Here is a 13332-nt window from a genome sequence, read left to right as displayed (position 1 = left end):
GATAGGAATTATTCACTCACTTCAGTACTTAAAAAAGTAGATGATCAACATGTAGCCATATTTGCATATGAACGTGTAAAGTGAATGTCACAGGATTCATTATATATTGTTATGATTAATCATGCAAATTATCCACAGAATATGAAATAAACTAACTAGAGTTCAATGTCTCATGCTAGGAATTGTCCTGCCATTCATCTGAATTAGTCATATACCTTAACCACTGCACAACCTCATTGAGATCCTAACAGGCCATAGGAAAGTAATAGAATGTGTATGTGATTCTCTTCCTAAACAGAATTTAGTTACCAGTGATAGAGGAAGTTGGGCAGCATAACCAGAAAGACAAAATCAATGGTGGGCTGCAGAATTTCTTTTAATGCACAATGAATAATTTAAAGATTAATATGATTTCACTAGACAGAAATGAAAAGCACTCATCCAGTCAGCCAAGTGTGATATTTCAAGGGATACCACAGAGTGTTGTTTAGAAAAAGAAATCTAAATAGTTAAGAAAATTCCTGAACTTTCAATAGTGTTACTACTGTACACTTATCAGTAATGCTTCCAGTCTATATGCTGAAATAATATTATACTTTTCCAATTTGATCAAAAGTACTTTACTTGGTCGATAAACAATTTTTTTTTTCAACAAACTGAAATCTATTGGATGAGCTTCATTTAAAATTCAAATATTTAGCCCAGGCAAAAACTCTTTCTTTCAAGTAAAATGAGGCCAATGGTGACAAACAAAACACACAACCTTACACATCCTACATATACCTCTACACACATATTTATAACTGTTTCAAGAGACAGTTGTGCACTGAACAGCCAGCTACTGATTAATGTTTCCCATCAAGCTGACAACTGGAGTAACTAGATCTCAGAAACAGATTGAACAATGAAATGGTTAAAATGCAATTAAACACACATGTTAGATATAGGTGTAACTGTGTTATTTACACAAATATATGGGTTAATAATGCAACGATGATCTGTTCGAGTGTTGAGGTTTATGTAGGTCCATGTTCTGACATCAATGATGCAACTGCTGATATACTCATAGATAGCTTACCAGTTCAGTGCTGCAGGTGGATAATTAGATGCAGGGATGCTCGATGTAAATAATATGGCGATGGAAGTGTTGGCTGAAGATGGGTGGTGGTTAGTTCTTAAGTATCTTTGATGTTCATGTGAGAAATGTATGTGGGTGCTGAGGTGATTGGTGCATCGTATGGAGACATTCTAAATGGCTAGTACTTTGTGGTGTCTTAAGTAGTGAGGGAAGAGCATAGGGAGTTCTGATACAGAGAAATATTAGCATGGAGGATCTAACTTTCTTTTAATTTAGAGCATAAGAGGGTGCAAGAATACCCCATCAAAAACAACTCCTGGAAACAGGTTATGATCCCAATCTGACACAAATTTTCATTTTTCATGGCATATTCCTACCTCTGCTTCCTTGCATTTTCATTTCTCTTGTTCCTTGTGTTACATGTAATATAGCCATTCTCTGGTGGCATTTAATTTGTCAACATATATTATTTCCTCACTTGCAGTTTCATTATCTCAGGTTTTTATTAATGGTTTACTTGAATGTGATCACACACATATTCTACAAATTACTTTGAATTATATAAAGGAGGCTTCTGTTTGTATTGCAGCATTATATTAAATCATTAACAGCTTCATATTTCAACAGAAAATATTTTTCTGCAGTAAACAATCAGCTATACTACTGAACCAACTGTTTTTCATAAGCTTAGGGTCTCTAGGTCCATCTGGTTGCATTTGTCCATAGCTCCCCAAGCATCTTGTGTTGGAGAGCATTATGAGGATATTTCATTACTGGCCATAGGTATCATTATATTGAAATTTTATTTAAATTCTGGCATTCTGCAGTGGCTAAGAATTAATAATATGATGAGATAGTGATCTTACTACTTATATTTTTCTGTATAGTTTAATACTACCAAGTCTGTTTTGATTATTGAATCATGACATGAAAATTAGTTACTCTACAAGAGCAGAAATTTGTCTACAAGATTAAAGAAGATGACTGCTGAAATTCAGAAGACAAGGTACAAAATTTTCAAAATAAATCTGACTACGACATTCAGGTGAAACATATTTCAACACCTATACCATCTCTACAGTCTGAATAATTTGTCCTCTCCACATCAGGTGTAGCACTGTGCATGCATGGCAGACCTGGTGATGGTGGTTGGTGATCCTGTCAGCCTTCTTGGTTTGTTGTGGGCATGCCGTTTAAATGACACTGCATCCTATGGTTACCTTGTGGCCCAACTTACATCTGCTGTGGGCTGTTTATGCAGTAATTGACAGGTTTCTATACACCTTCTTCCTAACATGGGGAATGACACGGCATCTCTGCACATGATGGTGTAACTGAAGAGACGTCCATGGCAGCTACGAGAAGTTCCCTACCTACCTGTATTGGCAAATATAGATAAATGTGAGTGGAATGAGGGTACCCCTGCTGCCTACTGACCTCGGGGTGACTGCTGGACATGACCAGCAACAGGAGGGCAGGAGAAATCTGGTTGTCTGGATCTATAATGCAGGGCATTGGCATGGGCAGCAATGATGGTAGACTGGAGAGGAGAGACTCTGGTAGTGGAGACCTGGCTTCCATCCCTGCTGACAGTGGTACCTGCTCAGCAGAGTGCAAGGTTCCGGCATGGGTCACAGGAAGCAAACCCACCATTGCTGATGATGAAGCTCTGAGCAGAGGCATTCGGCCCACAGCCTGGGGATGGGGAACTGCTCTCATCTTGGGACATAATCAATTCTGATGGTGTGCCATAAGTCAATCTTCAGTGTGAACCATGAAGATGCAGCCACTGTGGTTCTGTGGATGATGGCCAGAATCCAATGAGGATGCCATCCAAATACTGTGGCCCAGACTGATGTGCCAGCCATGAAAATTGATAAAACCGGTGATCCCAGGGGACAGCTGCCCAGACACAAGAGGCTGAACAATATCCATGGCTGACAGTTGTGCAGAAGCTTGTCAGTCTCTTGACGTCATTCTGTAAGACCTTTATAAATATGTGAGAGCCTCCTTGCCTGACAAATCTTCTACATACTTGTGCATCTACATGTTAAATGTTCAAACAAGGTGTTCTGCCTCACTGTTCAACTATGGATGGATGGCAGGCACCTTGATGTGGTGAATGCCATTGTGTTTAAAAAAAAAAGAGCCCTTGAAAGACTGCACCATGAACTGAAGACCATTGTTTGAAACCAGGATGTAAGGTAAGCTTTCTATGGAGAATATCTTCAACAGATACTTGACAGGCATGTCTGCTATCACAGATGGACAATGAACAACATACCAAAAATGAGAATAAGCATCAGCTGCCAGCAAGGATCAAGAACCAGTAAAATCAGTGTGGACTCTTTCCCAAGGAGCTGGCCATGGTGTAGAACCAGTGCATGGCACTGTCTGCTAACACAAACAATTTTGGTAAACCATGACGAGGTGTTTCATCTCCTGATTGATGCTCAGCCAAAAGACATGGCTGTACGCCAACAGTTTTGGAGAGAGATACCCCAGTGGTACTGAAGTAATAAGCAGAGGACCTCCCACTGCAAAGCCATTGGAACCATATCATGGGGAGTAAACACTTCTATCAACAGGAGAATAATGCCATCAAAGAGGGAAAGATGATGATCAACAATCTTTTTTGACGATCATGTGAAAACCCAGCTTGCGCTATTCGTCCACGAGACTCAGAGGGCCATAGACACAGGTTCCCAGGTAGATGCCATGTTTCTTGACTTCCGCAAGGCGTTCGATACAGTTCCCCACAGTTTTTTAATGAACAAAGTAAGAGCATATGGACTATCAGACCAATTGTGTGATTGGATTGAAGAGTTCCTAGATAACAGAATGCAGCATGTCATTGTCAATGGAGAGAAGTCTTCTGAAGTAAGAGTGATTTCAGGTGTGCCACAGGGGAGTGTCTAGAACCGTTGGTATTCACAATATACATAAACGACCTTGTGAATAACATCAGAAGTTCACTGAGGCTTTTTGCAGATGATGCTGTGGTATATCGAGAGGTTGTAACAATGGAAAATTGTACGGAAATGCAGGAGGATCCGCAACGAATTGACGCATGGTGCAGGGAATGGCAATTGAATCTCAATGTAGACAAGTGTAATGTGCTGTGAATACATAGAAAGAAAGATCCTTTATCACTTAGCTACAATATAGCAGGTCAGCAACTGGAAGCAGTTAATTCTGTGAATTATCTGGGAGTAGGTATTAGGAGTGATTTAAAATGGAATGATCATATAAAGTTGATCGTTGGTAAAGCGGATGCCAGACTGAGATTCATTGGAAGAATCCTAAGGAAATGCAATCCGAAAACAAAGCAAGTAGGTTACAGTACACTTGTTCGCCCACTGCTTGAATATTGCTCACCAGTGTGGGATCCGCACCAGAAAGGGTTGATAGAAGAGATAGAGAAGATCCAACAGAGAGCAGTGCACTTCATTACAGGATCATTTAGTAATCGCAAAAGTGTTACAGAGATGATAGATAAACTCCAGTGGAAGACTCTGCAGGAGAGATGCTCAGTAGCTCGGTACAGGCTTTTGTTGAAGTTTCGAGAACATACCTTCACCGAGGAGTCAAACAGTATATTGCTCCCTCCTACATATATCTCGCGAAGAGACCATGAGGATAAAATCAGAGAGATTAGAGCCCACACAGAGGCATACCAACAATCTTTCTTTCCACGAACAATACGAGACGGGAATAGAAGGGAGAACCAATAGAGGTCCTCAAAGTACCCTCCACCACACACCATCAGGTGGCTTGTGGAGTATGGATGTAGGTGGATGTAGATGTAGAACACATGAAAATCACAAAGAGGGTCTGATGTTTCCGCCATCCATGTTGTGTCATGTGTATGAACTGCCAGAGCACTGGATCCATCACCACAGCAGAGGCTGTATGGCAACTGGTAATGGGAAGCCATGAATTGCATGCATTTCCTCTGCATCCAGTTGAAAATAAAGCAGTTCCTCCTGATCGAGTGTGGGGTCAGGGCCCATGGCTAGTAAAGACAGAGCATCCAAATTTACATGTTGCAATGTGGGACAAAAATGGATCTCATAATCGTACTGGGATAAGAACAGCACCAAACACTGAAGACAATATGTGGGTTTGTCCAGTAAAGATGCCGACAAGCTAAAGAAAGAAACCAAGGGTTTATGTTTGGCAATTAAGTGAATTTTACACCATATGAGAACACACACATTTTTTTAAAGGCATAGACAGTAGCAAGAGCTTCTTCTTCCACATGAGAGTAATACTGATGAGCTGAGTTTAGTGTTTTTGATGCAAAGGAAATGTGCTGTTCAGAGCCATCTGAATGGCAATGGGCCAGGACCAGCCCCACCTCAGTCTGGGACATGATTGTGGCCATGGCCAGATAACTGCCAGTTTGAAACATTGCAAAACACGGTGTGGGGGGCAGAGACTGGCCTTAAGCTGCATGAAGGCATGCTCACAGGCTGCAGACCAAACAAAAGGAGCACTTTTCTGAAGCAACAGATTCAATGGGCAGGCAATAGTAGCCACTCTGGGAATAAACTTGTGATAGTACTCCACTTTTCCAAGCAACATTCATTTGCGAAAATAGGTCTCATCACTCCCAATGAAGTTAAATGATCCAGCTCTATCTTAATCTGGTTGCGTTAGGCAAAGCCATAATGGTGGCAACATGTTGTTCCATCGCATGCATGCCCTGCTAGGAAATTTCATTACCCAAATAAACAATGGAAGACTGGAAAAATTGAGACTTAGCATGATTACATTTAAGACCCATGGCCTGTAGAATAGTAAACAAACAAAGGAGGTTACATAGGTGATCCTCCATGGTAGCATCTGTCACACTATTATCAAGATAGTTAATGGAGTGAGGGACAACTGTCATCAGTTGTTTTAATAAGTGCTGAAAAATAGCAGGTGCACTAGTGACCCCAAACATTAGCCATTAATACTGATAGGGGTGGAAAGGCATATTAACCACAAAAATTGTTCTGATGCCTCACCAAGAGGAATCTGAGGGTGTACTTTGGCCAAGTTGATTTTTGAGAGGAATTGACCCACAGCAAACTTTGTGAGCAACTCCTCCGAGCAAGAACGTATGAGGGGGTATCTATGAAAAGAAAAGGGCCTTACATACCTCTGTGTGGACCATCGAGAGCACCACAAAATGTTGGCATGAAGCAACTGCTTGTAAGCATCCTAGTCTTATGCATAGAGGCACCCTGTTTGTGGTGAACATTTTTGCCGATTTTGTCATTTTTAAAAAGTTATTTTGGTATATTTTTCGCTAGTTTTTTTTCCATTTTGCCAATACTTTCACTAAATTTTATTTCCACTTTTCAGCAGTAAAAGGTAAAGGAAATACATTTATGGCACATTTGCAGCGAAAAATCTTTTACATAAATTGAAAAAGCATAAAAATTATAAATCTTATTAAAACACAAATACCGAATTATGAAAGTTTGGAAAACATTTATCCTGTCCTAGTCTATGTACACAACACACAAGTCAGTCCAAGAAAGACAAGGATACAATGACTTTCATATTACGGGGAGTCAGATCTGTTCTCCTGTCAGACATTATATTGCAATATCTAGAAAATGATCTCCCACTATCAACATTACTGACTGGGATCCACAAAGCCTTCACTGCAGCTTCCACAAAAAGTCCATACTCTGCTTTCAGGGAAAGAAGAGATATTCTCCAAGGTATTCGACACTTTCAAACCACGAGTTCCACCTGGTGATGACAGGAATAGGGAAAAGTTTAGCTTTTGTGGGTACACCTATATATTTATGAGCTAAGAACTGAATGTATGCATGCTTTCTCTTTCGGGTACTAAGGAAGATGTGTTTCGTCTGCAAAACACAATGGTTCAAATCACAAAGTTCCACAGCCCACACATTGCCAACCAAATTTAATTTATGAGCCCAGCATTTTGTGTGTACTAACCCTTATGAAACTAAAACCCTAACTGCATTTATACACTTGCCCATATAATGGGCTGAATCTGAAGTTATAGAAACTACATTTCTGTACCGAATTTCAAGTTTCTGTATTACGCTCATAATTGCTTGCGCACATTCTGTAGCATTTGCATTTGCAATAACTTTCACTCCCCCGACAAATAATTTCTGAACTTCACCATCGCCACAACTAAGTACTTTTATCAGAACCATGAACACACACTGCCCTTTTCTGTCTGCCAGACTGATACCCAAATTTGGATTTGCTGCCTTACACTAGATATGACCTTAACCATTAGGCCATCAAGAATATTCAACTGAAACATTCATTTTAATGAATGTTGTATTATATAGAAACGATAGGTGTAAATATCAGTGAGAATGAAAAACTGAGTTAGGCCTGGGGGTGTGCTCAGACAGCTTAAAGATTAAAATCACTGCTCACAAAAAGCAGGAAATCTGGATTCAATTCCCAGTCTGAAACAGATTTTCAATTGTTAGAAAATGTGCTTTGTACTGAAGCTGGTAGAGGACAATCTTTGACCTCTTCCTGTATCTAATGCAACCTACCTCCCCTTTCTTCATCTTTGTCTCCCTTCATTCTCACTAAATGTGTCCCCCTCTCATCCTGGAGTGTGAGTGATCTACCCTTCATTTTCAACCTCCCCAAATCTACTCCTCTCCCTTCCCCAAACAAGAAAGTATTAGATCTGAAATATAGAATTTTATGCACCTTTATACCTATCTGTCAGCAGTGCTGACATTTCTCTTGAAGGTGAGTACTTGCAAGCAATTCTATTTCATAATGTTATAGTTTCCTTAAGAGAATTTTTGCGTTTACGCTGTTACTTAGAAATAAGATCTTTTAGAAACTTCATGGCAGATTACAACTGTGTGCCAAATTGGGACTCAAAGGTGGGAGCTTTGCAATTACTCTATTGCCCAAGCTATACTACCATGACTCATGACCCAACTTCACAGCTAAGCCATTTCTCTACATTATCCTTTCTTCCAAAGGTTCTAGTCTAACAAGGGATGCGTGAGAATTCCTGTAAAGTCTGGAAAGTAGGTGAAGAGTTACAGGCATAAATTGAGCTGTGAGGGCAGGTCATGAATTTTGCTTGGATAGCTCAGTTTGTAGACCACATGTCTGTGAAAGACAAAGGTCTGAGATGAAGTCCCATTCTGACACACAGTTTTGATCTTCTGAAAATTTCAAATTAGTGTGCACTTCACCACAGAGTGGAAGTTCAATCTGGAAAGATAGTTATGTATTATACATAGTTTACACAACAAAGTACATTTTAATTTCTGAGTAATTCGCCTCTACATGTGTTCCTGTACTGGCTGTCTTGAAGGAGGAAGGAAGATTAGAGTTTAAAGTCCTATCTATGATTAAGTTAACACACATGAAGCATAATATGGGGAAGATATTGGTCAAATTACTTTTAAAAGGAACCATTCTGGCATGCCCCTCAAATGCTGTAGGGAGAACACAGAAAATCAATATCTTGTTGACTGGACAGGGATTTCAACTGCTGTTCTCCCATATGCGAATTCAGTGACACTTGCACTGAATTTGATTGTGGCCACATCACTGAAGTAAGCTGCATGAGAAGTCTCTTTTAGGAGTACTGTAACAAATGGACTTTTAGAAGACCACCATTTCAAATGTCTGCCATGATTCACTGATCTGTATAACAAACAAGACCACTAACACTAATGACATCTGTCATGATCAGTACTGTGTACAATTGAGGGATTACCGCTGGTTTGTCCAGTTTACAACAGCTGACAGATGGGGCATAGTATTACACATTACCTACCAATTAATTGCTGCACAATAACAAACAGCGCCGGCCGCGGTGGCCAAGAAGTTCTAGGTGCTTCAGTCCGGAACCACGCAGCTGCTACAGTCGCAGGTTCGAATCCTGCCTCGGGCATGGATGTGTGTGATGTCCTTAGGTTAGTTAGGTTTAAGTAGTTCAAAGTTCTAGGGGACTGATGACCTCAGATGTTGAATCCCATAGTGCTCAGAGCCATTTGAACCGTTTTTGAATAACAAACAGCAAACATGCCATTTGAAACTAGTTCATTGTCTTGGGTACAGAATCATAATTTCACATTAGTATGTATGCTGACTGCTTATCACTAGAGGTGGATGCCTGCAGGCAAGGGCACCCATACCCAGGGGCAAGTGGGGAGCACACCCCCCTCCTCCATCCCCTCCCAAGCTCTCAGGGCAAGGAAAAAAATATAATGGAGATAGGTGTTTTTCTTTCAAGAAAAGGATTTAAATGTCAGCATCATGCAGGTTTTTAACAGGATCAGAATTGGAACTTTTTATGGGTATTTACAAGATGCCATTTGTCTTCCAAAATTCAAACTCTTTCCCCCTCCCCCTTCTCCCTTCATTAGGAACTATTGTATGGGTGCTTTTGGCTGCAGGAACAATGCCACCCAATGCTTGGAGCAGCTAAAAGACTATAGTACATGCTGGTATGTACCAACAGTAAGGTATAAATACCTAATGAGGCTGATAAGGAACTGTATCTACCTTATCAAAATAACACAGTTGAAGCTAATTGTAGACTCCCCATAGGGAGTTTGCCTACCTCCAGAGTGAATGATACAGGGGACTAGTATCAGAAACCAAGCAGGACTACACATTAATTTTCAATTGGCATTCCATCATACATGTTCATTCGGCAATGCACAGCATCATGGCATTTTTTCTGCATTGTGTTAGTTTAGTTCAATGAATCATCCACACATGTAATAGTTTTTACATCAAAGTTTTTATGTGGTTGCTACCCTGCCACAGCCCTATTTGTCACATCCAATAAACTGCCAAAAAAGGCTTGGATTCTACTCGGACCAGTCTTGAAGAAGCATGGCTGATGAATGCACTTAGGTGCCCTATGGTTCCTGTGTCTTGTGGAGTCCAAAATATGATGAGCCGTTGCTGACATTAGGATGAAAGGAGCTGCTAAATGCTGCCAGGTGAGTGTCTCTTATTCAGTTGCTCACCAGTATAAAATTTTATTTTGTCACTGCAGATACAATCCTTACAATTCTGAATTATTTGAAGGTATAGCACAAAGTAGGATAAATGTAGGCACAGAAATGAATGCATTAGAAAATATTGCTCTTCTTCACTAACAACAATCAATAACAAGCAACTGAAATACACATGTAAGAAAACACTTGGAACTGTTCATGCCAAAGAGTAGTAATTTTACACTAATCTGATTTCTGATCACAAAAATACACTCAGCAAACACACAGCTGTAGTGTCAGTTTTGAGATCAAGAAAATGTGAATGATTCATTCTTGAAATACACAGAACTGCTGTTCAGATGAAATATTTGTTGTTCTTGCCTCAACATCCTCAGAAAAATATGGGTCCATTCAATATAATAGTTTGTGCTGTTCCATTTGTACAAAGTTTATTTTCGAGGCTAATTATATGCTTGTAGACAGGCATGCGGTGGCGGCGTTGACGATACACACATCGATGAGGCATACTGCTTCAATGCTGTTGCAGATAGAGCTCACAGCAGAATGATTCTGCTGGCCTGCACTGCCCGCTTATATAGGGAACGAGTGACCTTTGTTACGTCACGCACTGATAACGGACTTAGACTCTGCAAGCACCAGCGAGAAAGCGTTATCCCTGACACTTCTCCTTTCTTCCACAATTCATATGTTATGAAGAACGATGTTTGTGTATAAGCACAACAGGCTGCAGAAGAATTTAGAGTGTGGTATTAGGACAATGAATGGCAATGGCTGATTTTAAACTAAATTTTATGAAAGCAGATGAAATCTGTTAATGTACCAAGAATGTTAACGGATACAGATGTCTTTTTAAGGTATCATGTTATAACAACGTTGCACATAGTATAAAATATTAGTGAATATGGGGAATCTGGTGAGATTGGTTTATTATCAGCACTTAACGTCAAGAAGTTGATTATGTGCATGTCCAGTCTAATGAAAGAGCATATTATAGACTTAACAGTTATGTGACTTCATAAATATTAACTGCAAATAAAAGAACTATAATAATCACTCTTCAGTATGCAACTTACCTTGCTTATTTTTTCATTTACTGGAAAAGTCATTAAAATACAAACAAATTTAATAATTTTGGCAGTAGTTTTCTTGTCACTGGAGCTACAGAAAATAGTTTTACATTACAAATAATAGGAAATAAATCAACATCTACTTTATTCTTCCCAGTATTTGGGACAAACTCTCTTGTGATTAAAAGTCTACTAAAGGTAATCCAATAGCAGTGTATGTTGCTTCAGGATATTTCAATGCTGCCAACAGCTGTTATTGTAAGTAGAATAGTGTAAAATATGTGTAGCTGTGGAAAATACTTGAAAAAATTTAGGCCTGTGAGATGTAAATGTGTACCCCAAATTATGTAAGAGATGTATCATGACTACTGTTATAAACCCTGAATCTTAAAGATCTTCATCAGAAATAACTTTTTCAACTGTTATTTCCATTTATTAAATGATGATGAAGCAATCAAAATTTCTAATATTTTTAAATGGGAAAGATGTGTGGATGGGATTATGACCATTAGTTTGTGAGACAATTGTGAAGACAAGTTAAATCCCAGGGATCACTTTTCTGAAAAGTATTACATATTGTGTCAAGAAAACACTGATTGTATGTTGTGTGGGACAGCAAACTGCTCTGCCCAGAAACGCATAATTCAGGCAATGTGGAGTGTCGAAGTCTGAAGACAGTGGTGTCAATGTACCTTCAACCTTCTTATTCTCCTATACAGAAAACACCAACCATTTCCTCTACCGAATCTCCACAGTTCCTGTTCCTTTACTACCTGGCTCCATGCTCATCATCATTGTCAGCCCCCTATACACTAATATCCACAATGCCCATGGCCTTGCTACTACTGAACACTGCCTCTCCCAACATCCAACTGACTCCAACCTCCTTCTTGGTTACACTGACCAAATAAATCATCACCCACAATTACTTCTCCTTGAAGGCATAAGTTACAAAAAAATCACTGATGGCATTTTCATGATCTGGATTGAGGGTGAGGGCACCCCATCCACATTCTGCCCCATTCACTCCACCTGGTCCTCTTCAACCCAACAAGCCATTTTCCTTGTTGTTGACCTCCACCTCAAGGCTGGCTATATTGGTACCTCTGTCCACATCAGACCTACCTAACAATACTGCCACAGCTGTCACTCACTCCATACCAAGAAGTCCCTTCCATACAGCTTAGCCATCTGTGGTTGTCACATCTCCAATTCTAAATATGACAATGGTCTCACTGAGGCCTCCACAAACTGAAATTACCCTACCAGCCTTGTTCAGAAACAGATCTCCCATGCCTTCTCTCTCCAGTCATCTAACACCTCCCACATACCCACTGTCTGGCCACAAAGGATGACTTCTCTTATGACTCAGTACCACCAAGGAGTAGACCAACTGAATCACATTCTCCATTAGGGTTTCAGCCATCTCTTGTCATCATGTGAAATGAGAAATCAGCTATCTCTCTCCAAATATGCCACAGTGTTCTACCACCCACCAAACCTATGTAATACTCTTGTGCATCCCTATTCCACCCCTACTCCCAACCCTCTGCCTCAAGGCTCACATCCTGCAATAGACCTAAATGCAGGACCTGTCCCATACATCTTCCCACTACCACCTACTCAAGTCCTGTCACAGGCATCTCCTATCCTGTCAAAGGACAGCTATGTGATCTACAAAGTAAGCTGCAACCACTGTGATGCTTTCAAGGTAGGCATGACAACCAACAACCTGTCTGACCCCACTAATGGTCACCACCAATCTGTGGCCAAGAGACAGCTGGACCATGTTGCTGCTGAGCACGCCACCCAACACGATGTGCTTCACTTTAATGACTGCTTCAGTCTGTGCAATCTAGAATTTTCCTACCAACACAAACTTTTTTGAATTATGCAGGTTCAAACTCTCCCTATAACAAATCCTTCATTCCTGTAACCCCCTTGGCCCCAGTCTTCACTAATCCTTGTCCTTCTATGCTCCCACTCCAGCACTACATATGCTTTTTATTCCACCAGCACACTTACAGTCTATTCTCCACCCCTGTTTCTCTCCTCTCCCATCTCCCATTTTCCACCTACCACAGGCTTCCAACTCAGCACCTAGTAACCTGCACCTCTATACTGTCCCCACCACATCCCAGCACAGTGTCACAGGCAGCACATCATCTTCCCACACCCTTACCTTGCT

The sequence above is a fragment of the Schistocerca nitens genome, chromosome 3 (assembly GCF_023898315.1).
Source record: "Schistocerca nitens isolate TAMUIC-IGC-003100 chromosome 3, iqSchNite1.1, whole genome shotgun sequence".
Taxonomy (NCBI): Eukaryota; Metazoa; Arthropoda; class Insecta; order Orthoptera; family Acrididae; genus Schistocerca; species Schistocerca nitens.
This window is presented reverse-complemented; position numbering follows the sequence as displayed.